Genomic DNA, 27,959 nt, shown 5'->3' on the forward strand with positions numbered 1-27,959 from the left:
AATCTTTGATAATATAATATATAATGTAATTTTAAAAACAATACAGTTTACAGGAAAAAGCATAACAACAAAATGTTTAAAAGGACAACAAAGGGAATAAGTATATATAAGATGAAGAGTTTGTTTTGAGAGTAGGTACACTGACCTTGGGGCGATGTAACAATGAACCTATGCATCAAAAATGGTAATCTTCTATTTGAAATCATCTCTTTTGCTTGTTGTGTTCCATTTTTCATTTTATCCTTGCTTTATGGCTCTGTAGCATTGCAATGTCATGGCTGACAGCAGGCAAGTGGTGACCTTGCTCAGACTCTTTGATTCTATACTAGATCGTATAGGACAGGCTGTAAGTACCCATGAAATTGGTTTGTGTGTGAAGATAGCATCACAAGAAGACTGTGACCAGACTGGCATACCCATATCTTCTGAACACTGAATGAAATCTGAGAACCTGGGACCTGTAACATATGTGGTTTACTACTCACATAATCACTTCCCATATTTAGACACAATAAAAAGAAGAATTCAAAGATATACAGCTTTCACAATTTGTAAACTTCCCTAAATAGTGCACACACTTGCAAAGTATTTTACAAGGTAATTAGTATGTTTACAATGGATCCAGCAGAGCAACAGATTTATTGTACATAAAAATAATAACTGGATATGGTGATAAAATCACCATGCACGATGTGACAGTGACAAAGGGCTGGGAGAGTTGACATGAGAGAATGGACACTTCTGTAGCCTGAAGCCAAAGGAGCTTTGTGGAGAGATTTTGAGGGCACAATGGCACAAATAGCTTTCACCGTTTCATATGTAACAGGGCAATGGGGCATTGAGAAGATCAGTATTTGAAGATTTTACAAGTCATACATTAATATGGCAGAAATTGTGGGAGACTAGAGTTCACAATTTTGAGTGGTGAGACAAATCCATTGCTTACAACCTCCACTCAGAACAGCAGCAATTTAACTGAGAAGTAGTAGAAGACTTATTTCGTTGCTGGTACTTTATACTTTTACTCCTTGTAACTCAGTAACGGAAGTAGCAGAGTCTGAAAATGTAAGGGGTAAAATGTGACAGCTAAAGTTAAAACTGCTGACAAAAATACCTATAGCACACTGAAAAAGACTAGTTGGCAGGATATGTTCCAGAAATTAGTAATGTGAATTGTGTTTGGCATCCCACAAAAACTAATGACAAAAAATATTGTGGAACATGGCCTGGAAACAGACAGGCAGACATCATATAATCACCCACCACACATTTATTATACATTACTAATATTTACAAAAGTGCACACAACCCCCAAAACTCCCCCAAAGTCCAGGCCTGACAATGCCTCTCTTTCTCTGGTCCGCCTCCTCTCCTGTCCTGTCCTCCAAGACTTCGTCTCTTGTCCTCCCAACTCCAGCCACTGAACAGAAGAAGGCGGCCCCTTTTATAATCACCCAGATGTGCTCCAGGTGCCTCCCGATAATCTTCTGCCGGCACTCCCCAGTGTGGCGGAAGTACCGGCTGCGCACTCGGAAGCACTCCGAGTGTCCCTGGTCATCTTCCCCCAAGCACTTCCGGGTGTGGCGGAATTGCTGAGAACCAGGGCTTTCCAGGCATTGGGGCGCCCCCTGGCGGTGACCACGGGCCCCTATAGGGTTGAGCTTCCAAGCTCAGTTCCCGTGCTCCCCAAAGCCACCAGGGCGGTCGCCCCCTCGTGGTCTGGAGGAGGCGCAATCCCTCCTCCAGTCCTTCTGGCCATCCCGGCTGGGTGCCACCCCCCAGCCGCTTGCCACAATATATAATAACCAGTAATGGCGCACTCCACGATAACGTGCAGTGAATACACTTGACTTGAGCATTCATAGTTTTCATACTCTTTCTCTGTATGTTTAACATGTGTTTGCTCAGAGGTTTATGCGCTTGCTGCTTCCCGAGCAGCTCTTCTTTTTTCCACCCTAGCGGCCTGCTTCTTCTCTTCTTTCGTCGGCATCTTTTCATGTTAAAACTGATTAAGTCAGTGTATGTGTTGCAATTACTTAGTACATTTTCCTTAATTTTTCACTTAAGCTGACACTTAAGTCTTCAATCTGCCTCAAGAATGATTTAAGATATGAAGAGGTAGGGGAAGTAACGCGAAGGTGGTAGGGATGAGAAAGGCACCCATACACATACTGGCCGCTGCGGAGAGTTGATTCTACAATAAAATAAAATAAAAAGAGGAATAACCTTGGAGGTCATTCATCACCCCGAAAGTGGATAATAGACATCACATAGTATATGTGTACCAAATTTCAGGTCAATAGGTCAAACAGTTTGCAAGCTACTGGTGATTTAAAATCCTGGACAGACAAACAAAAAGCCACAGTAGCGTATTATATATAAAGATTACTGTGCTGTTTACTGCATGCATTTATCTACCAATTGTTCATTCATATGTCCAAAATACATAATTTTAGAGATCTTTTGCACTTCGCTGACCAGCAGTCGAAGAAGAGTTTATTGAAATTAAGTCTGAGAGCATCTTGACACCACGCAGATAAACAGAATGGTCTTGTTTGATTTTCCTTGATGGCTGTGATGGCAAGTGTTTCTTAATATTAATATTTACCGTTGATGAAAAAAAGACTACAGTGAGTAAACAAAATGTAGACTGTTATAGACAGGGGCTCACAGAATTCAAAACAGCACATTGGTATTTGATTTAGCTTTTTTCTAGGGCATTATGATTTGACAGTATAGCTGTATTAGTGCAATCAAAGAAAAAATAAGTTCTGAGTGTGGTGATACCCCAACTTCTGGTGTGGTACTTATTTTTTGCTGTCTCATCAAAAGCTGCTCACAAATGAAGGATAGTGGTTCAGTTAAAACATTAAAATAAGTTGTTAACACCAGTATTGCTTCTTCTGAGTATGCACTTATTGTAAGGAAAAGCCAAATTGTAATGATGTATTTAAGGGACTGTCTGATGAATTGATGTCACCTGTCATATTTTACCTCCTTAGTTGCCAAGAGGATAATCCATGTGACCTTTAGGTAGAATAAAGTTGCTGTACCTCTTGCATTTTTATAAAAGTTAGCCAACAATAGCAGACATCAGGAATTGCATCTATAAAAAAACTCTGTTCCAGTTCCCCCAAAAATTGACCAAGGTGAATCTGGAAAATGGCTCTTAAACTGACACAGAGAGAGCTGAAAAGAGGACATGTTGAATTTGAGTGAGGGGGCATAAGGTTTGTTCCAATAACCCTTTGTCTGAGCTTCAGAACATGTGATGTGCCACAGGAAAAGAAACCACCTGGCTCATAGCCTTGCCTAAGAGTACTATAAAGACAGAAAGAGGCTGAGCTAAGCAGCAGGCTGCCAGGTGCACTCCACCGCGCCTCAGGATGAATGATCCTTGTAAGGACTGCTGCTTTTGACACACGCCTCACACTCTGTACCACAGTGCACTATGCTTGCCTTGGAGAACTTAGGAGAATGACAAGTGTGTTATTTTCATTTCACTGCAAAGGTGATTTCAGCGGAAAACAATTACATGGTTTAGCAGAGGAAAAAAGTCAATTTCCTCAGTGGAGCTTGGCTTCTCCACATGCTCCAGCATAAAAATGCTTTCAAGGATCTTTTTGTGTGATGGATTTCTATGTGCCAAGCATTCTGGCATCAGTTGTGGTACTTCTCAATAATCCATGGACAACATCTTCTATTTTATTAACAGCAGTATATAGCTTCTCTTCTGAATACAATTACATGCCATAAAATAAACCTGTTTTCTTGGTTAATCTCTAAACTGCTACTCTGCTTTATACTTTATTAAACATTACAGTTTATATGCAATGTAGAACCATAAACAGTGTATATATATTGTAGCTCCACTCCAGTCATTCAAGTCTAGTATCCATTAACCATAATAGTTGTCTAGTTTACCAATATCTTCTTCTGTCATCGTGTCTGCTGTCATACACAGTTTTCTAGGGTGCTTCTTTGCGCCACACTACTAGGCATCAGTTTCTCATTCTTTTGACTTTTACTTTTTGTGTTTTTAATGCTACATCCTGCATCTTCTGTTCCCTGTGTTGTGACACTCCTTCCTTTCATAATATTTGTTTTTTGCGATGCTTACAAACTGGAGTGACACATGAAAATTGAGTTTTAATGGGTGAATATGACAAATAAGCAAAGGCCAAGCCCAGATTGATTCAAAATATCACATTTAGAGGGAGTGCTGTATGTCTAGCTGTGTATCTAGCAATTTTAGCGGGACTGTTGCCTTATGAATAAAACAGAGCAATATTTTAACCAATTTGGGGCAACTCAGAATGAAAAGTTTCTTCAAAGTGAACACTCCAGTGACTCTCTGCCTTCTACAGAAATGAAAACACTGAAAATATTGTACGCATAACCATTCACATACAACAACAACATTTATTTATATAGCACATTTTCATGCGAACAATATAGCTCAAAGTACCTTATAAGAGGTCAAAGAGAAAGCTGCAAGAAAAGAAAGCCAAATAAGCTTAAGCAATAATATTAAAGAATAAGTAACAAAGAAATAAAAGAAAAACAAATTGATGTAAACAACCTTATTAACAGATAATTATCAAGTAGAAGAGTAGGATTCTAATATACAGTGTTATAATGTAAGTCTCTAAGGATGAGTCTGGTGACAAGGTCAAAGGGCTGGGAGGATAGAAAAAACAAACCAACAAAAAGAAAAATCCACATAGGTTGAAGGAAAAAAATCTGCAGGGGTTCCAAGGCCAAAAGACAATTCAGCCCCCACTGGGCATTCTAACCAACACAAATGTCCTTAAGTCATTTCACATTTATCATGAAGTGGTAATAATTTGTTAGATGATACATTTGAGTGGCCAATGCAAGATTCAATGCAGAATTAGTGTCTTCTAGTACACTAACAGCCTCTGTTTCTTCTGAAGTTTAAATACAGGACTGGTAAAGCGCTATATAAATGTAATGAATTATTATTATTATTATTATTATGGTAGTGGAGCAACACTTTGAACAATGAAGCATGACACAAATCACAAAGGAGTACACTGAGGAGGAAGTCAGCCTGTAGGCATTGCACATAAGGGCTACCCTAATCTTTCTGACTAAAAGTACAGCTTATGTAATGGGGTATGTACATTTGCAATAAGCTATAGTGCAGTATAGTTGCACCTGAACTTTAGGAATATGGTAATCATGCTATAAAAATCTGGAGTTTCTTTAGATGGAAAAGCTTTAAGATCATTTAGTTGACTTTGTTTTTGTACAGACTTTTAAAATAAGCAAGTTTTATGTTTTATCAGAGATATGTTGAAGTTTACATTACTTTTAAATTGGTAAAGAAAACAAAACCAGATGACATTAGACATTTTTCTAGGATTTGCTATCTTCATATTTCCCACAAGTTACAATAGAGTGGACTCTGGATTCTTCTTCTTCTTCTTCTTTTGGCTGCTCCCATTAGGGGTTGCCACAGCGGATCATCTTCTTCCATATCTTTCTGTCCTCTGCATCTTGCTCTGTTACACCCATTACCTGCATGTCCTCTCTCACCACATCCATAAACCTTCACTTAGGCCTTCCTCTTTTCCTCTTCCCTGGCAGCTCTATCCTTAGCATCCTTCTTCCAATATACCCAGCATCTCTCCTCTGCACATGTCCAAACCAATGCAATCTCACCTCTCTGACTTTGTCTCCCAACCGTCCAACTTGAGCTGACCCTCTAATGTACTCATTTCTAATCCTATCCATCCTTGTCACACCCAGTGCAAATCTTAGCATCTTTAACTCTGCTACCTGCAGCTCTGTCGTCTGCTTTCTGGTCAGTGCCACTGTCTCCAATCCATAAAACATAGCTGGTCTCACTACCGTCCTGTAGACCTTCCCTTTCACTCTTGCTGATACTCGTCTGTTACAAATTACTCCTGACACTCTTCTCCACCCATTCCATCCTGATTGCACTCTCTTTTTCACTCCACAATCCCCATTACTCTGTAGTTTTGATCCCAAGTATTTAAACTCATCCACCTTCGCCAACTCTACTCCCTGCATCCTCACCATTCCAATGACCTCCCTCTCATTTACACACATGTATTCTGTCTTGATCCTACTGACCTTCATTCCTCTCCTCTCTAGAGCATATCCACACCTCTCCAGGGTCTCCTCAACCTGCTCCCTACTACCGCTACAGATCACAATGTCATCAGCAAACATCATAGTCCACTGGGATTCCTGTCTAATCTCGTCTGTCAACCTGTCCATCACCATTGCAAATAAGAAAGGGCTCAGAGCCGATCCCTGATGTAATCTCACCTCCAACTTGAATGCATCCATCACTCCTACCGCAGACCTCACCACTGTCACAGTTCCCTTGTACATATCCTGTACAACTCTTACGTACTTCTCTGCCACTCCCAATTTCCTCATACAATACCACAGCTCCTCTCGAGGCACCCTGTCATATGGTTTCTCCAGGTCCACAAAGACGCAATGCAACTCCTTCTGGCCTTCTCTAAACTTCTCCATCAACATCCTCAGAGCAAACATTGCATCTGTGGTGCCCTTTCTTGGCATGAAACCATACTGCTGCTCACTAATCATTACCTCACTTCTTAACCTAGCTTCCACTACTCTTTCCCATAACTTTATGCTGTGGCTCATCAATTTTATTCCCCTGTAGCTACTGCAGTCCTGCCAATCCCTTTATTCTTAAATATCGGCACTAGAACACTTCTTCTCTACTCCTCAGATATCCTCTCACTTTCCAAGATTACATTAAACAATCTGGTTAAAAACTCCACTGCCATCTCTCCTAAACACCTCCATGCTTCCATAAGTATGCCATCTGGACCAACAGCCTTTCCATTTTTCATCCTCTTCATAACTGTCCTTACTTCCTCCTTGCTAATTTGTTGCACTTCCTGATTCACTATCTCCACATCATCCAACCTCTTCTCTTTCTCGTTCTCTTCATTCATCAGCTTCTCAAAGTACTCTTTCCATTTGCTCAACACTCTCTCCTCGCTTGTGAGTACGTTTCCATCTTTATTCTTTATCACCCTAACCTGCTGTGCATCTTTCCCAGCTTGGTCCCTCTGTCTAGCCAATCAGTACAGGTCCTTTTCTCATTCCTTAGTGTCCAACCTCTCATACAACTCATCATACGCCTTTCCTTTAGCCTTCACCACCTCTCTCTTCACCTTGCACCTTATCTCCTTGTACTCTTGCCTACTTTCTGCATCTCTCTGACTATCCCACTTCTTCTTTGCCATCCTCTTCCTCTGTATACTCTCCTGTACTTCCTCATTTCACCACCAGGTTTCCTTTTCCTCCTTCCTCTTTCCAGATGTCACGCCAAGCACTCTTCTTGCTGTCACCCTTACTATATCTGCTGTAGTTTCCCAGCTGTCTGGTAATTCTTAACTACCACCCAGTGCCTGTCACACCTTCTCCCAAAACTCAACCTTGCAGTCTTCCTTTTTCAACTTCCACCATTTGATCCTTGGCTCTGCCCTCACTCTCTTCCTGTTCTTAATCTCCAACGTCATCCTACAGACCACCATCCTATGCTGCTTCACTACACTTTCCCTTGCAGTCTGCAGTCTCCTTCAGATCAACTCTTCTGCATAGGATGTAATCTACTTGTGTGCATCTTCCTCCACTCTTGTGTGTAACCCTATGTTCCTCCCTCTTCTTAAAATACGTATTCACCACAGCCATGTCCATCCTTTTGGCAAAATCCACTATCCTCTGACCTTCTTCATTCCTCTTCTTGACACCATACCTACCCATCACCTCCTCATCTCCACTGTTCCCTTCACCAACATGCCCATTGAAATCCGCTCCAATCACCACTTTCTGTCCCTTGGGTACACTGTTCATCACTTCATCCAACTCACTCCAAAAATCTTCTTTTTCACAAAATTGCACACCCAACTTGCGGTGCAAATGCACTAACAACATTCATCATCACACCTCCAATCTCCAGCTTTATAATCATTACTCTGCCTGACACTATTTTCACCTCCAAAACACTCTTGACATAATGTTCCTTCAGAATAACTCCTGCCATCCACACCATGATAGAACAATTTGAATCCACCTCAGATCCACCTGGCCTTACTTCCCTTACATTTAGTCTCTTGCACACACAATATATCAACCTTCCTTCTCTCCATCATATCTGCCAACTCTCTCCCCTTACCAGTCATACTGACAACATTCAAAATTCCTACCCTCAGTTCCACTCTCTTTACTTTCCTCCTTTCCTCCTGCCTCTAGACACGTCTCCCCCCTCTTCTTCTCCTTCTTCTTCTTTGGCCAACAGTAGCCCAATTTCCACCAGCACCCTGTTGGCTAACAGTACAGGATGAAAATAAGAATTGATTTTTGAAGCTTGTAAATAAGTAGCAGGGTATGAATAAATGCACAGGAAGATATGAAAATAAATGCATGCCAATAATTAATTGATTTACATTTAAGTGCTTTCTCCACGTAATTGCATAGTTTTCCTCCACAGTTTGAAGACAAACTCTCAGGTAAATTTTATGCATTTTGGTTTTCTATACAGTATGTTTTCCTTTTTATGTCTAGTAATAAAAGTAGCAGAGAGTCACTTCTGGGTTCAGTTACGTGTTGGCACCATCAACAGTCAAGTGAAACATGCATGAGTGAGTCTAATGAGGATATGTAGCGAAGAAAATTTAGAACAGTTGAGCTTCTTAACATCCAGCTTGGTGTTACTTAGCTTACAGAATAGATGGAACTATGCTTTGACATCCCATGGGGTTGTGGGTATGAATATAGCTACAGAAAATAGCCATTAATGAGAGCAGTAGATGATGACCACTGTAGGTCTTAATTTTGTGCTTTACTATGCAATGGACTAATGTCCTGTTGTTGACTTATTGCCATCTCATGCCTAGGGATACCAAGTTAGGCTGTGGCTCAGGATGACCTTCAATAGGATCAAGTTTGTTCATACAAAGGATAGGTGGATGGACATATTTTATAATAATGGAAAAACCTGGCATTGCAGGTATAATGGGTTAAGGTAAGAAAGTAGATATTTATGTTTTTTAAATATTGGATTTTTTGTCACTGCTGATTAAAATGCTAGTGCATCATTTGTCACCTACAATAAGTCTCTGACAAGTATCAATTTTTCTACTCTCATGAATTGAGAACATTTTCTTTTTTGTGTATAATTGGATTCCAGAATTGCTATACTGTAACTTCTTGCTAGGTTGGAACCATGAATGCTATTTTTTGTATTTTCAAGCCTATTGTGTCTTTACAAATAGATGTTTAATCTCAGATTCATAGACTGGGTGGCTTGTTGACTAATTGACTCTTTGGACCTGTGGGGTCCTACAGTAGGGGAGGTGAGGGGATTAGGGTTTACAGACAACACTGTAGGTCTTTGTATTATTACAGAATCCAGCACCAGTGGAGGTCTTCGATAATATTGTAATCATTATTGAAAGCTGAATTAATTCAATGTACATTTTAAATTACTACAAATAATGACACTGCATTGGCATCAAAATGTATACCTGCATCATCATAAAATGGATTTGAATAAATGTCTGGCATCAAAAACAGTAAACTTTACTAATGCTTTTCTCTGTCCTTGTTTTTCTACCATATGCAGTACAACAACTCGGCATGTGATAAAAAAATCATGTTTCATTTTATTTCATCATGGCTTATCACTATTGCACTTAGTTATGATATGCAGGTGTACAACACCATTGGCTTTTTCAAACAATGTAAGGTATGCTAAAAATTCAGTGGCATCAGCTAGTTTTCAGACTTATTGTCACATGTACATAGTACAATGAAATTCCTATCTGCACATTTGACCAACACAAACCAGTCTGCTACTGTCCTTGTTTGGTGGTTTGAATATTGCTGTTTATTATGTATAATATAACATTACTAAATAATTGGTAGTGGTGAGCAAAGTAGTCAAGTTTCCTTTTTCATAGAGTTTCATGAAATTGGTGTGATTTCAGTACTATGAAACTTGCTAAAATGGGTGTTATGAAGTTTAATGCATTTTCTGGAGATTGAAGGAAAGACACATTGCATATTAAGTGTTTGGCAACACCACACACCCCTTTTGAATGTGAATATTTATCAGAAAAGTGTCTAGATGAAAATTAAAGGGATAAAACTGTTCTTTGGAAATTCACCATAGAAAAACACATCCCAGAGACAAAAGCTGTAATCCAGCAAGGCAATGAAAATGTTATTCAAATTATTAGAGAAGGATTTCTGTACCCATGGTGTTAGATGAGATCCCACCTTGGCCAGTTCAAAAATTTGTGAATACTGAAAAATGCATCCTCCCAAAAGCTGCAACACACTCCTCCTGCCTGATGGGAATTGTAGTCCCCCCATTACAACCCATCTCCCTTATATGCCATCCATCCATTATCCAACCCGCTACATCCTAACTACAGGGTCATGGGGGTCTGCTGGAACCAATCCCAGCCAACACAGGGTGCAAGGCAGGAAACAAACACCGGGCAGGGCGGGCGCCTGCCCACCGCAGCCCTTATATGCTATATAAGCTATATTTTAATTTGGAACAATGACAATGTACATGCAAAATTTAATGAAAATTAGTTCAGCCATTTTTGTCTGATTGTCAAACAGACAAAAGACAAACAGATTATGATTTTCTTTATATAAAATTAAATATGGAGCCTAATAATAACCAATTCTTTATGTTGTGATAATAGCAGAATTACTCTTCATAGTCAGGTTATTCTAACTGGATAATTATAATAAAAAAGAACAGTCCTATATTTTAGAATGGAGGATATTTTATCATAACAGAAATATTCATTAAATTTATATTTAGCCACAGTAAAAAGAAATAATGTGATGTAATGAAACTTATCATTATATCACCTGATAATCCACCCATTAGGAATTACAAACAATAACATAAACATTTAGTGCTGAAACAAGCCACAAATAACTTTCCTTAAAAGATACTGTGTTCATAAAGACAGTGGCAAAATATTTTGAGAATAAGTAGGAAAAAAGACAGACAAAAATATGAAAGAAGAGTCAACACTGGGAACTGAACTATTAAACCATTACTGAAGCCATAAATCAAAGTAAAAAAATATGCACAGAAGTCAACACTAGGAAAGCACTTGATGAAAAGGGTATTGTATCTGCAGACATTGAATGGAAGTGTTCCTTTTCATGACCTTTTAAACCTGTTTTGTCATTATCCAAAGATTACTCTTCCAGAGAACATGCCCCTAACAAAACAGGATGGTGTCCTAATGACAGGAAGCCAAAATGGCAGCAATTGTAAATAAACAAAGTGGTGGCATTAAACAGACCAAATAAATAAACAAAAGCAAGAGAACTAATGAAAATTCAGAATCGGGTACCAGCAAAACCCTCAGAACAAGTGCAGGAATTTGTTGAAAGATGTTAACAAACTTAAATCATTTTAGCAGCTATTTCAGTTATAACAGATAGTTGTGCTACAAGTATGGCAACATGATTGCTAAATCTGAGTTATTAAACTAAAGGCAACATTATCATTTCTGCTTTTTTCCTTCCACTGGCAGTTTGGAGTCCTCGGTTGCTTGGCTTGAGGTTGGTAGTAAGAACTTTGAGTTCCAGGGATGTGTCCTTCAGTGTGTCACATGAGGTCACCAGCACACTGCAAGCCTCCTAAGTTTCCTTGTATTTGCCTCTTTTAACAATTCTCAATGGTGCTCTGCTCCTGGTATCAGAAAAGCAAGTACGCAAGCAATGTTACTTTTTGTTCACTCACAATTTGATGGGAGGATAAGATGCTGGAGTTTTACCATATATTGATTTTTGATTTGCCAGCACACCTGAGTGACATCCCTTATAATGCCATTAGGTTTTTTGAAGACAGTAACAGAAATGACCTTAATGGACCCCTGCACACAATACCGAGCTACAAGTATGTATGACAAAGCACTAGAGAGGTGTTTGCTAAAATGTTTGTGGACCATCATATTTAATTTCTCCATACATAACATGAAAAAATACCTGAAAATATTAAAGGCAAATGTTTCTCTGTCTGTTTTTGAATACCTTGTCTCCTTTTGTGAGGGGCCTGTCTGTTTTTGCGCATGTCCTCTTCTTAAATCTGCTAGCATTTTTTAAGGACCTGTCATGCATACATTGGTTGTGCAGCAGCATTTAACCCATATTTGTCTTGCTTCTTATTCTTTGTTTCTCTTCTTCTGAGTAGCAAGCTTTCTTAAATATTACCAGAAAAGCAAACATAATTAGGGTGTGACTCTTAGCTGTGCTGAAGCATGAGAATCTTCACAGATGTCCTTGAAAAAGAGTACTGTAAGAATATTCCCTTGAGATGTACTCTGAAATAAATTAGACAGCTTTCATTGGGTGATTAAGAGTGAGGAATTGGAGAAGAAGGTGTTAGAAGAAGGTGCAAACCCTGGGGTCATTTTGCGATGGAGCATACAAATTCACCCACAAAGTCAACCAATTTGAAAAGCTCCTCTTCTAGAAGAGTATTGCGGCTCCTTTATGAACTTTTGATTGTATGGTGTTACCCTCACCTCTGTCTTGGAGACTGTAACTTCCGGCATGATGGGAATAAAAACTAAAACACACAAAATACTGCTGAGGTAACATAAACTGACACCCTCCAATTCTCTTAATTCAATGCCTTGTCTAATTCCTTCTGACATGAATATTTTTATTTCTACCATCTATTTGGTATCTGGATGTCCATTGTAGTGCTAGCCTGTTTGTGTACCCATTTGTCTAAAACATGCTCGTCACTGCCTTGTCCATAAACACCTGTCTTCTTACTGCTACAATAAGAATATCATATTATAACATCTCTTTTCTATTGATTTTTGATTCAACAATCCATTATAATCAGCTAGTGCGTACAGACTGCATAAAATAAATAATTTATGAGATGCTTAACTTTCATATTACATGTGAATGGTACACTTGTCATTCATATGCACGGGACATAAAGTAAGTTGTGGGGAACTGAACCAAAAGCCTTGGGCTTTATAGTCCAACAAAATGACTTCTAGGAGGTCACATCACTATGTGCAAAGCTATTTAAAAGCACAACTACAATATTTTCACTTTTGAATAAATCCCACCATTGGAATGTCCTAAACAAGTAAATTAAATGAGGACTTTCATTGAGCCTCGCATGTTAGTGGTTACCATTATCCAACCTATTGCCTTAAAAATAAGTCAAAATCTACATAAAAGCTATTGTTCTGTGTACCATAGTGATGCAGAAATAAAACTTAGGCGGAAGAGCAACTGATGCCCAGGATTTGAAACGTTACCAAGTTTTGCTGCTTGCCTGATCTCACAGATCTTTGTTAATGTAAATGTCATCTTTTCTACACCATATAGATCTGACCCTTTGTTTGATTCTTAAGGTGTGAAGGGTTGGCATGAGCAACACGTTTTTGCAATTTAAATGAAATTCTGAGCCAGCAGTGAAATTCATAGGAATAACATAAAGAGTAAGTTGAACAGTCTTCTCTATTGTTAGAGAAGAAACCTACAATCTCTGAGGATTCGTTTACACCCAGACCTCACTCCTATTTGTGATCTGACTCATTGCCCACCTGGATTACCTCTAGCTTCACATCACCATACATCCAAAGATGAAGTAAGTAAAAATCAATGTGTCTTGTGCCCTAGTGACACACTTACCTGACTCTGACACTTCCTTCTGCTCTTTCCTCTGCCAGATGCACCTGCTCTCCTCCCTACTTAAACAAACAAGCCTGTGCTTGGTAATATGAGTTTAATTATTACTGCCATATCCATTTGGGAACTTTGGAGATTATTTCTGTGTTACTGTTTTTCTTTTGGAAGTTGTCATTTTTAATTTTGAAAGATGTTTTTGTTAGATGTCACTTCAATACCGTTTCACTTGGGAATATTCTAATGGTTGCCATTTCCTGTATTAAATGCCCATTTTTATGGCTGCAACCATATTTTTGTTAGTAATAATATCCATTGTCAGTCATTTGATTGTCAGTGTTGCAAAATAAGACATTATTATAAAATTGTTATAATAGATCGTAGAACACCGAGATCATCTTCTAAGCTTTGGATTCTCTTAAAGTTGAATTTCAGTGTGTAGTTAGGAAAATTATAACAGGTAGTGTTAGAATCTTTGAAAGCTTTGGTTTTTTTTTTTTACTGTGACTTTTGCCTGCTGAGTTTTGTTTAGATGTTTGGTTTCTCTGACCTTGGCCTGTCTTCTGATTCTGTTCAATTTCCTCATAGGAATCCTTTTATCTCCTGGCTCTTTCTTTATAATACTCCCATGGACTTGCCATTCATATCTGCTTCTTGGAACAACACTCATGGTGATTTCCAAAGTTATGCTTTAGGTCATGTTTCATGTTTGTCCAAGCCACATTGATTTATTTAAATTTGGGACTGATCTTTTCAGGGCCTCTACTCTAAGGGACTGTTTAAGGTACATGTTATGTGTCCTAATTATGCTATTATGATTAGCAACAGGATTCACAGCTTCATTGCAAAACGCTATCATTTATAAGAAAGCAAGTACGAGTTGATACTTTAGAGGCTCATATAGATCAGGTTCCTCTTTTCACCATAATGGATAAAGCTGTTGGCTGGTTTCTGCTCTACAATCTGAATTACTCTAGCCCTGTGCTGCTTTCCTATTGAAACACATTCACTGAGCTACAGTCTCTTTCCATTCATGTTAGCTGTTGCTTTGCCCAACATAGTAGCAGCAACTGGCCTGCTGCCACATACAACTCCATAAATAGAGCCAGGCTTTTGTGCCCGTCAGCCCGAATATGGGAAAGAGACTGATAACACTAAATGAATGGACAAGTAAAGCTCTTCATGTTCAACAATGGCATTTACCATTAGAGTCTTGTGGACTAAGAGTCCTGGCATAATTTCTTTTGTAATATTTTTGTATCTTTCACCAGTAGCTGAGAATTAATTATACTAGATGATGGTCAGCCAGTAATAGATAGATAGATAGATAGATAGATAGATAGATAGATAGATAGATAGATAGATAGATAGATAGATAGATAGATAGATAGATAGATAGATAGATAGATAGATAGATAGATAGATAGATATGCCTGCAGATCAACGCTAAACATGTACAATATTAGTAACAATATTGCCTTCTTCCTTATAACACTAAATGTTATCTCTTTTTTCCTGGAAGCATCAGTCACTGAATAGTAAGAGGCACCTTGTCTATGTATTGGCTGTACTGATTTGATCTCAGTGTTAGGTGGACTGTGGTACACAGCTTCATTTGTTTCTCTTTTCATACATTGTAATTTGAGCTCCAGTTTTTCTTGAAGGCAGATGGAGCCAAGATATTCATAAGACACCTTTATCTCAGCTTAAAACATTGTCTTGTTCTCTTACTGCATGGGTAATATTGCAAGTAGAGGGATAAAAAGAAGTCTGATAAGGACAAAAAACACTGTGCAGATCACTATATATCCCAGTCAACACTCTCTACTTTTCCCTGTTTTTTTCTCTTTTTTGTTAATTTGTATTGGTATTATAAATGACTTTGCAATTAATGAATAACAAGTCTATTCAAAGCAAATCAAATCTTAACACCTACCCCGCTCATCTAAAGAGCAAGAAAGTAAAGTTTAGTGATAATGTCTTATCTTCATCACTGGTAGGGAGCACATTTCCCATAGCAGATACTGAAGGAAGATTCAAAAGTTGTACACATTTCTTATCTTATAAGAAATGCATTCTTGGGTAGTGAGAATATATGGCTCTCTTGTAAAGTTGCAATTGATAATAACATTTCAGCCTTAAAATTACTTCTGCTTTCCTTTGCAGATTTTTGTATTGTGTTATAATTATTTTATTAGGATTCGTAATATATGTATGTTTGTATACATTTAAACTTACACTGTGATGACTACAACCAAGAGTGAGCTGTGTTTGCATACACAATTCATTTCTGGTCTATTAGATGACACTTAAACTTAGCTATTAAACTTAGATATTTTCCATGCAGGCAGAGACAACACTGATGCCATGTTGTCCTCTATGCACCTGTTCTTTTCAAAGCCACCATCACATAGCTGCAAATAAGGTCGTGCCAGCCAGGTGAGCCAGAAATGGAACCTTCTGTGGTTTTCCAGCTTGTGAATACTCAATCTTCAATGTCCATTATTACCAGTTAAATGTTAAAACTCATGTATTAAAAATGCCATCAGTGCAACAAAGATAAGAATGTAGAATTAAATACTTAACCTGCAGACTGTATTAATACATGCGAGCAGCAGAAGATCAATTGTGCATGCTAATGTTGTGTTAATGTTTAATCTCCCCCATTGTCAACTGGACATAGTTCATCAATTAATTAATGGACAGATATTATTGGTTTCCATTCATGTTTAATCAGTTTCTTCCTTGTTCTCTCTGAGTTTTTATAAATCTGCATTTATATATGTACCAGTCACATTTTTAGTAATTAGTATAATTTATACTTGTATTCAAAATGAGAATTGTTCACAGCACTCTGCAATGCATTCAATGAAGAGTAGTATACAAAAAAAAAGTTGTATTGTATTGTGATATTATACAAAGGGCCCAATTGATCAAGGCCCAAACCGATGGCATGGTTCTGTTTTCAATCAAGTGCCTGCTGTTCTAGGAAAACATTTGTACAAAATGTGTAGGTATGGATAAGATAAACATGGGGGCCACAGCTGTGTTCTGTATATAGAAATGATTTAGATAAACTTATAGCCATTTGGTGGATTAGGAAGTCTGCCCTGGAGGCAGCTAAATTGATACAGGTGGCCCTGGACAGATATGTTTCACGTGAAGTTTAATCAAAATGAAGCTTAAATTTTACATTTGGAAAGGAAAAATGAGACACAGTAGGGATATGGGACTAAATAGTGCAACAGCGTATTAGACCAACATGGGAGACTTAGTAGACTCACTACTATTCACACAGCTTTGAAAAGAGATTTTAAAGACTCTGGCATTTATATTCTGTCTCAAGAAGCCATGCTGACACTATATAATGTACTTCTGCATTTCCATATTCAGAATACTGGAGACAACTTTGGCTCCATATCACAAAAAGAAGTACCAGTTTTAGCAAAAGTAAGGAAAAGAAGTGCAAACTTAAATAAAATTATAACTTAAGCATTACTTGAAAATTGCTTCTTCACTGATAACTATGGAGTTGCCTCTGGAAAACCAAAGAAAAAGTTTTTTAACCCAAAAGAAAAATAATGTTTCATGCACACAAATATAAGTTACTGATTCAGTCCCCACCTTGTGCCACTCACATCCTATAATATGTAAAAAGTACATGTAAGCAATCATGTAAATTTCCTTGGTTAAAGGAATACTTCACCCAAAAATGATACTTTGTTATGTTACTTACCTCATGCAGTTTATAGTTTATAGCTGAGAAATAAAATGTAATGCTATGGAATAGAAAGAAAACAGATTATAATATACTGTAATGGAACCCAATGGTGACCAACACTGTGCAACTGCAAATGATGTGAAGAACGGCCACAAAAAAAAGAAAAGAAAACCTCAAATTACTTGTGTCGCATAATCCATGTGTCAGGTATGTAGTCGTATGCTCAAAATGTGAAAGTTATTAGCATATAATATTTGGGAAAAGTATTCCTTTAAGGTACCTGTGAATACCACATGATCATGATCTGAATAGCACCACTGGTGTAGTAGTGGGCTGTACAGTGACCCCTAGGGACTTTGCTCATCTTGAGCATTGCTTAGAAAGCATAAGATGAACTGAAAATAAATGAGGTGTGGAAGGCTGAATGAAGATTCTTTGCGTCATTCTTTGTGAAAACCATTGTTTGTGTCATTCTTACACAAACTATTGTTTGATTTCTTTGTTTTTGTACATTCAACTTAACTAATTTTTAAAAAGGAGAATTTAAACAGGCAACAAGCAATGACTTCCTTTGTCAATTTCATTTGGCACTTCATCTGATATTTTTAGAAATGCTAAAGTCTCCCTGGTTCAGCCACACAGCTCAATAGTTTGTTCCAGATTTCTTTGCCCTATTGGGTGAAGAAGTGCATCCTGATTATTCGTCTCATATGGTGATACCTTTAACTTCCGTGTTCTCAGGCATGTCATTCATCATTTAATTGACACAATTTTGATGGATTAAATTTGATGCCTTGGAGAAATTTGAATACCTGGATTTGGTCTCTAGGTAGGCTTTAATTCTCTTGGCCAGTGAGAGTTAAACATTAAAATTAGAAAATGAGAACATTGGAACAATTTTGAGTAGAGCAGGCTATTCAGCTCAACAAAGCTTCTCAATCATATTTGCTTAACTTCCTCCAAAATAACATCATCTTAGGTTTTGAAGGTCCCTAAAGTCCCACTGTCTACCACACTTCTTGGTAACTTATTCAATGTGTCTATAGCTTTCTGTGTGAAGAAAAACCTGATAAGGTTTCTGCAAATCCCTTAACATGTTCCCATCTGTGTCCCTTTGTTTATGTTGAAGAAACAATTTTAAAGTAACATGGAATCCATACTACTGATTCCTTTCATAATTTTGAACATTTCAGTCATGTCACCCCTTAATCTTTGTTTCCTTAAACAGAAAAGGTAAACTTCCTTCAATCATTCATCATAGCTCAAACATTGCTAACATGCAGTGAGCCTAGTCACTTTTCTCTATACCGTCTTTAGCATTGCTGTGTATTTTTTGTACTATAGGGACCAAAATACATGGCATTCCAACTGAGGCCTCACTATTGAATTATATAGATTAAGCATATCCTTCCTTGACTTATAGTCCACAGACTATGCAATCAAACATTTTAATTACTTCAGTAAGTACCCATGTCTGGATGAAGTGTTCACATGTGGTACTGAAAAGTCTAGTTTCACACCTAGGTTCTTCTCATAAGGTGTACTTTCAAGTTTCAATTCTCTCTTTGTGCATTCTAATAAAAATGTTTACTTCCTAGCCATAATACTTTACATTTACTTACAGTGCATTGAATTTCATCTGCTGCAAATCTGTTCAAGACAGGTCTGTAATGATCTGAGTGATTTTATGTTATTTGCCATCACCCCAAGTTTGGTATCATTTGCATGCTTAACCACCTTATTATATATATTCTTATCACAATCATTTTTGTTTGTTAAAAAGTGCAGCGATCTTAGCACTAGTCTCTGAATTAGCATCATCTAATTCTGGAAATAGTCCTTGTATCATAATCCTTTGTTTTTTGTGTTTAAACCAGTTTTGCTCCAATATACACAACATGTTTTGAACTCTCACTTCTTTTAGCTTGATCACTAGTATCACATGTGGTATCTTATCAAAATCTGTCTGGAAATAAAGATAAATAACATTATGTAAACATCTTTGATTATATGCTTCCTCATTGAATTTCAGCATATTAGTGAAACATAATCTCTGCCGTCTAAACTCTGTGACAGATATGGGGCGCTTTTGCTCCCTTGAACCCTCGGATAATATGTCTGATACCAGATAAAAGTCCAAATATAATTTATTTAGATAATAATGTGCACAAAGCACCCTCCACTCCACAATTCTCAATAATAAACAATACGCAATCAATAATCCTCCACTCCCAGACGCTTAGCCACCCTTCCACCCAGCTCAGCTCGTTTGTCTGGGATTTCCCAGAGTCCTTTATAGTCCGTGACCCGGAAGTGCTTCTGAACCCTCAGTCCATGTGACTTCTTAGCACTTCCGGGTCAGATCAGAAACTCTTTTTTTCATCCCGGAAGCACGTCATTCCTTCTGTCCATGTGACTGGTTCGTACTTCTGGGGTGTAGGGAAAATAGATGTCCTTGTGCCTCCCTGCAGCAACTCCTGGTGGTCCCCATGGTAGCCAGCAGGGCTGTGCATAAAAACTTCATTGTCCATAATTCCCTGCTGACATTCGGGGCACCTCCATGCTGCAAGGAGGGCTCCATCTAGCGACCTGGGGGTATTGGCCGGGATGAATGACCGGCCATATCTCACAATCCATATATACTGTACACCTCCTCTTGCCATGTGATGTTTTTCTTAATAATGGCTTCCATTAACTTACCTGGGATGCATGTTAAGCTTACTGACCTATAGTTACTTGCATTGCCCAATCATGTTGCACTGGAGCTTTTCCTCATTTTGCATGGTGAACGGAACTGCATACAACACTCCAGGTGTGGTCTCATTAATGCATCACAAAGTCTGACCCCTTTCATTTGTAGTGAACAGTTTTAACAATGTAGTGTAGCATTTTATTCATTAGTTTAACTGCCTCATCCAATTTTCTGAAAGACAAGGATGTTGTGTGAGTGTAATCCACAAAATCCTTTGTAGCTCTTAATAATGACTGTCCTCCTCAGTGACCATGTTACCTTTCTTTTGTGTTTTTCTTTGAAAGCAGGCATATGCTTTGTGTGAGTGGGCTTGTGTTTAGGGATGCTCACTAAACTACATTATTAATGGCCTAATAGTAATGATCCATATGGAAAAAGAGAGGAATCAATGAACCATGGATCTTGGGATCAATTAGAAAATGGATGTAAGTGAGATCTGCTTTGAGTTCCTCTGGAGGTCAAGCCTATATTCCTGATCATATATACTGAACGCAGGGCTCACAGCCTAATTGAACTCTGAGGGATAGTGATCTGAGCACTAATAGAAGTTTGGTCAAAAACAAAAAGTAGAAACATGATTTGAAAAAGACTGAACTGAGGCATACTGTATGCTGAGAGGCAATCAGGTTATAAACTAGAAGATTATATTCCCTCAGCACCTGTTCATGCATCCATTTCTAGAGCTTTGCTTCTGGTAAAGTGCTGTTGGGTGCCAGTCCTCTTTGTACCTTACATGGCAAAAATTGAGGTTAATGCTAAAATCTAGATATAACATAAGTAAAGTAATAAAAAACAGTGTTCTTGAAGGAAAATCTACTATACAAAATTCAGAAAAAGAAGCTCATGCTGAGTAGACAAAAAAGAAAGATGTCTAAAGAGAACTTGTAATCAGGATTCAGTTCATGAATTTTCCTCATGTCTTGTAGCTGTGAAAGTGTTAAACATGTCAAGGTAGAGGTCAAGTATATTGAGAAAGAAATAGAACACGTTGATAGGCACCGGCTGACCATGGCCCAGGACTTGATTAAGGATTAGAAAATGGGTGGATGTATGAACTGCTAAATAAATGGATGGAGTGAACACAGTGAGATTGAAATAACTGATACTCCGAACCAATGATGTCATGATAAGGTTTAGGTTACACAAGGCTCTGGACTGGGGTCATTTAGAAAATGTTGTGTGATTGATCAGAAGGACAAAAAGTTAAACAGCATGTATGGATGACATTTTTCCATGTTTGAAAAGGTGGACATATTCTCATTGACTCTCCGTGGTTACCCTGTAGTACTTTGCTCACTGGATTGTTAAATAATGTAACATTCTCAGACCTGCTTCATCCTTTTCAGTTAGAAGTAGACTAAGACAGGACCCACTTGGGAACACATCCACAGGGTAAAAAGGGATTTGTAAGGTCATGTAACAAGCATGTGTTTGGGGACAAGGGAGGAAAATCAAAGTACCCAAAAGAAAACTCATGCAGTCATGCAGAGAACAGGGAGTTTCCACATGATTCTCAGGATGGTGGATCCACAAAGTAGCAGCACTACACACTAGAGTTAAAAGATACAGTGACAATTCCAGTCTAACACCAGTGGACGGATGTTACATGAGCACAATCTAAGGGCAGCTTGCATTGACCCCAAGCAACCAGGCTGACAAGCGACAAATATGCTGCTTTTTGAGCTTCTCTCTGTGAACATATTGGTAATACCAGTAAGCTGTGCACGTCTGACTCACATGTCAGGCAATCCTTGTTAACAGTAAGTAGTAAATCAATGGTGGGATTGTGTTACCGTATACAGCACCATGTAGATCTGCTACTGTTATACAATGTGATGGGATGGAAAGAGTGGCTATTTCTTGGATGAAACATTGTCAGTGTTTCTAAAGCAAGCTGCAGATACGGAAATCTGCCAATGTTGCCTTGTTTGAAATAAAACACCTCTTATATGTAGCTACTAGAAGGGATAATATGTTGAAAAGCCTCCCAAGCACGCAGACATCACTTACCACAACTGGTGACGGCACAGCACCTGTCAGCTTGTGATTAATCCTGCTAGAGAGCAAGTGCTGTTGGAGGTCAACTTTGGTCTGTCTCTTTTGTAGCCATTGTGACATCATGTGTTCAGTCACTCTTTAAGGAATCACACAGTGTGCATCGACTATAGCAGTATAGCCTGATAACAGGATTGCATAAAAAGAGCTGGCTTCAAGACATGTGAGCAAATAAAAGCAAGGAGATGTATTTGTAATTGTGAACTGATTTTTCCAAAATGAGTCCTGAGGTGGGCGCTGTTTTACACTTTTTGGTTATGATCAAAATATAAGACAGATGAGTGAGTTTGCTCAGTGACCATGAGCCCGATACACACTAAAAATGGGCAAGAGGATCAGATGAGTCATACGATTGATTGATATTTTAGTGACATGATGGGAAAAATACAGTATTACAACAGTGCACACATATAGTATTAACAGCAGTCACTTATGCAGAAAAACTACACTGAATATACTTATGTTTAAACAGGCAAATGAATAAAAAAGGAGAATATGAAATTGGTGAGCTTTCCGGGTGAAGCAAGAGTGGATGGAGACATCCACAGCAAGTGTGATCCTGCTACAAGATAGGTGCCCTGTATTTCCTGTCTTTACTATTGATGACGATAACGATGTGTTAACAATGATTTCTCTTGGCCTGATTGTATAAAATGTTACTGTTGGCTCTAGGCCACTTCAGTGTGTGCTACTCACACCTTAGAGTAAAAAAGCAGGCATCCTTAAATCATGTGTATCCCATCTGAGGTGTGTCCAGAGTCATGTGTTCTGTCAGTATTGTTAAATAAATCAATGTGAAGCCATGACCGAGTTTAAGAAAAAGATCTTAGTGTGACTGGCACAACCCTTTTTTGTACCTGCGTTTATATAAGCAATCCCTGCCTAATGTCTCTTTCATTTCTGGCAATAATACAACATTAATGTGATGCATTTGTTATATGAAACAGGCACTTTTATTTCTTCAGCTGCACAGTCTTTGCCTCAGCTAGGAATAATCACTCTTAATGCAATACAAACAATTAGAACCACTTCAGCAAATCAGGTCAACATGTGACATGCAACATCCAGGTTTGAATGCCATGGTAACACTAGATTATTCATACTTCCCATAATGAGAAGTTTGTGTGTTATTTGGCGCTTGGTTTTATTCTCTTTTAATAGACCTTGAAAGAATGCTTACTGCCTGCTCAGTTAAGGCAAACAGTCACAGAGCTGCAGATAGCATGAAAAGAGAAACCAAGCATTAAAGACAATACTCTCAGTGAATGCATGAAGCATCACGCATAAAATGACACATAGTAGATACTACAGAACTGAGTGGGCCGCACCAAAACTCTTGGATGTCTTTTACATACACTTTTGCACTGTATCACTTCCATGTTTTTTATTGTTGTGGGGCAATTTTGCTTTGCACTAATGTTAGCTTTACCAAAGACTGCCCCTTGCAATATCAAATGGGGATGTATGACAAATCTTGGAGTCCACAGTCATAAAAGAGTGTGACACCTGTCCATAATGAGTAATAGCTTAAGAAGGGCCACCTTTGCTGACTCAAGAAAAATCAATAGATTCCAGTGCACAGGCAGCAAGTGCTCATCTTACCCAATAGTGGCTGGGTCGCACTGTTCTTGTATGTAGTATCCCATGATTGCATGTGCCAAGGCTCTTTACACATTTAAGGGACCTGTCTGTTTTCTGCTTCATTTTATCAATTTTTTTGCATGAAGACTTTTTTTTACTAAAAAGTCTTAAACAACCCTGTAATTTCATTTGGTGGTAAATTTGCCTACTAACTAATATAACAAAGCCGAGATGAGAACACCAGGGCACTGTGTCCTTGGATACTTCTCATAATTAATTTCACTTGACTTTCTAAGATACACGCTTTCCAATATTGACATAAACTGGGAAGTCTGAGTTGGCCTCTTGAGAAAAAAGTGACAGGGTTTCCCCAGCTCTTCCTTGCTTCATACTCCTTGTATGTATGCATACTACATAGCATGTAACTGACACAAAAGTATTGATCTTGTAAACACATTCTTCTACAGCCTACTTTGCTTACTCTGAAAGATGCTGCATAAAGTTTGACTGATTTAATTTATTCAGTGCCCCTTTGTGCTGAACTTGCTGATTTTATGGGCAGCACAGTTTAGTGAGGTTCACTTTATCAGTCTGCTTTTTCACTCGAATATCACCATCAGAAGTGAATTCATTTTCAGGCTAGGGCTTTACCTTCAATTGATATTTCAGTCTTCTGAAACAAACACACGACTTTGCTGACTTCTTGATGTGTGGTTCTGCCTCTTCCTGCTAAAGCAGAACAAACAGGGCAACAACAGAGGCTCTTATTTGGCTCATATAGAAGGGCACATGCACCCATGAAACGCCACCTACATTAGTACACAGGTGGTCCCAATGGAGATGGTTAGCCTCCTTGGTAGGTAATTACTGTGCTGGTGACATCACACACCCACAGAGTGATGTGATGGAATTTTTGCATATATATTGTTGGCAACAGCAGATGTACCCAAAAGTCCCTGAGTCAGCCCAAAAACACCCACCTATGATGACTGATTCTGATTGCTGACTTAGACAACAGGGTCCTATGAGAGCTACTTTTCTCTCTGCCCCAGCCTGGTTGAGCTGACACATACCTTCAGATTGGTCATATCTACATTTTTTTCATAACTCATTGGGACAAGAAGACCAAAAAGGTGCTGCCCAGTCCCCCTTCACTCCTGTGTATGTTACTTCACTGACTGCCTGCACTCCATGTCATAGTTGCAGAGCATGAAAGTCAGGTCTCCTATAGTGACCTGAGACTGTTGGGATCATCCACATGTTCATTTAGACTTGTAAGTACGGTTTTGTACATAAAAATTACATCATTATGGTCTTTTCTGCTGCTGGTCTGCATTTGGTGATCTGGGTAAATAACATGAGACTGTTTTAGTGAAGAGTGCTATATACAGTAAGAATAAAAATGTAAAAGGGACATGGAGTGTCAGGCACACAAGGAAGGGAATAAAAATGCAAGCAAATACTTGTCTGAATGGAGTTGCATCATTGGTATGCACTGAAATAAAAATGATCAGACTAGATGATTTGAGTCATTGGCAAAATGCGTGGCTTTACCACCTCAACTTAGGTACAAATAAATACAAGTACTTTTACTAGTATCATTCAAAATGTGCATGTTCCCATAAGGGTGTATTTCTGGGTTCATGTGTTTATCTCTCTTCACATTATACAAATTGTAAATATGGTCATGCCCACATGTGAATGAATAAAAGTATGTGTCTGTGTTGCTATGTTCCTTTGTATATTCCTGTTGGAAAGTGTGTCTGTGCCCTTATTAGTCCCAATAAATGTTTCTGTAATTGTTTATTAGCATGTGCCCAGGTCTAGGCCTGTGGAAATGTGCCACTGCCAATGTCAATTTTTATAACCATTTCTATGTCTGTATGTATCTGCGCATATATGTATGCTCACGTGAGTATAAACTGTGCCCATATGCATGCTCATACAGTATGTATACCTTTGTGCAGGTTTGCCCATGCCGATGTGTGTATCTCAGCCAGTGGAGGTATGTCTATGCCCATGTGTGCCAGTTCAAGTATGTATATGTATATCTGTGCCAGTGCTTCATCACTCATTTCACATCTGAATGATGGTGCTGGATGGAATGAAAGGTGCTAAGGTGCCAGTGGGTGACTCTGCTCTTGCTGATCATTTCATACAGGTTTTGAATGCCTGATTACAGTCGTTGAGAGGAGCTGTATTACTGTGGCTGAGTTGTGATTTGTTGGAAAGAGTAAAGGCTTGATGATTCGTTTTACATTTTTATGTAGCTGGCAAAAAAAAAAAAAAGTGTCTGTGTCAGGCTGAAAGCGAAGTGAGAAGTGCTTGGCGTGCAGTGCATCTGTTAATTTTAGCTCTTTGCGTAGGAGACACTAGAACATGAAGAGCCGGCCGGCTCCTGCCTTCATTAGTGGAGGAGAAGAGAAAGAGAAGGAAGGCAGCTGGAGCGGTGGCGGAGCAAATAGTTTATTTCTCATCTCTTCTTCCTTCTCTTCTTGCAGAATGATGATGATGCTCTGTGAGGACATCTGTAAAAATCACTTGGACTGTGGCTTCCTGGTGTGTTAGTAGGGACATGGGATTCATTCTCTCTTTAGTCTCCCTTGAGGATTGTGTCCAGCAGCAGCAGCCATCGCATCACTGAAGGTGAGCTTGTGGAGCGTGGTGACCTTCTTGTGCTGACCGACATAGATAGGGGTCGGGGAGTGGGAAAGGGGGCTGGCATGTTATCCACCTGTTGACAGAACTATTCAGAAAGACTGTTTGATCAGTTTATTCATAAAAAAGTGCAGCACTTGGACAGTCACCTAGAGTTGAGCCTAATTATATTTCTGAAGAAGCCTCGCCTGTTCCTTCCTCATTGCCTCTCTAAAATTCAGATAATAAGTTATTAGCACTAGAATAAATTTTATGTTGACAGAACAAAGAATGGAATTATTTTCAACAATAATAAATTTAGATAAATATAGAAGGACTATAAGCAATAAGGAAAAAATAAATAGAAATAACAAAGTCCCTCCAAAACACTATAGTATTCTGGAGGGTCTAAGAACATTCTGCCTTGGGGAAGTCAATGGCAGAAACAACACATTTTGTTTCCTAGTTTTGTAGTCTGAATGCTTAGAATTGGCAGTGTGACAGAAGTCACTTTGCCTCTCTTCCAGTACATGTAGTTTGCTGTGTGTCTACATTGTCACTTTGCTCCACCTGTGATTCCAGATCAGCTCAGAGTATGGCTTGATGGATAGCCTTACACTATCACAGCAATATCCACATAAAGCGAGACCAAGTGTGTCATGCTTGGTACTTTTTCCTGTTGTTAACTCTTTAATATATCATGTAACCATCTGTACTGTATGTAGTTAAAGATGTAGTGATTTATATCACTTATTGATAAGAAGGTGATAGAGAACAGAGATCAAAGTCTATATTGTGTACTAAGTTGCATGTTTTTTTCTCTTCTGTTGCCAGCGGATCTTTAGGGCCCGATGATCCTTAAAACATATACAACTGTATGTTTAAACATATATACATAAATATTGCATAGTACCTTATGTACTATTTGGGTATTATATTGATTATGCTTGCAATTTTTTTCTGTTCTTTCTGTTTTTATATAATCATTTAAAATAACTGGTGTGAATTTGATGAGCTGTGCAGTACTTACAGCCAATATAATGAAGAGACTATATAACTACACACTGATTTGAAGAGAACTGATTGTAAGTGAAGGAAGTAAAAGTACCTTGTCTTTCTATAGTGACTTAATACATGGTTGTTTTTGACCCATTCATGTAATCAGAAAGAGAAGATTCACTGAGGAATCAGGCTACGGACCACCTTCATGCCTGCCCATTATAGGCTCTCATTGCTGTATCTTTGCTGATGATTTTTTTTAAATTATTATTTCGTCATGTATTCCAAGCATAATCACATTTTGTTGCCTAACGTCTTAGGGACTGTATGAAATTGGTATGATCCGCATTTAAGTGTGACAGCATATATAAAAACATAACCGCACAAAACATGGCTAAGAGATATTGAGTGCCTCAAGTATTAATGAAGGCAGTCGTGACAACAAAGAATAGGGAAGGTTGACGTCAAAAACCCAAGGGGTTT

General features: G+C 38.5%; 1 protein-coding gene across 7 annotated transcripts in view; it reads left to right on the forward strand.

The window, feature by feature from the left end:
* The window catches only part of arpp21 (cAMP-regulated phosphoprotein, 21), a 511,143-nt gene that overhangs the window by 417,562 nt on the left and 65,622 nt on the right, over positions 1-27,959 (forward strand). For 3 of the 7 annotated variants that reach the window (XM_051935894.1, XM_051935896.1, XM_051935895.1), the window contains one exon: positions 26,342-26,486. The exons of 3 other annotated variants lie outside the window; for them this stretch is intronic. The gene's annotated coding sequence lies outside the window, so the exon portion shown is untranslated. Of the gene's footprint in view, positions 1-26,243; positions 26,487-27,959 lie in introns of those variants that run through there. One more of the 7 variants, XM_028817541.2, reaches the window with a different exon arrangement.

This window comes from Erpetoichthys calabaricus, chromosome 13 (assembly GCF_900747795.2).
Source record: "Erpetoichthys calabaricus chromosome 13, fErpCal1.3, whole genome shotgun sequence".
Lineage (NCBI taxonomy): Eukaryota > Metazoa > Chordata > Cladistia > Polypteriformes > Polypteridae > Erpetoichthys > Erpetoichthys calabaricus.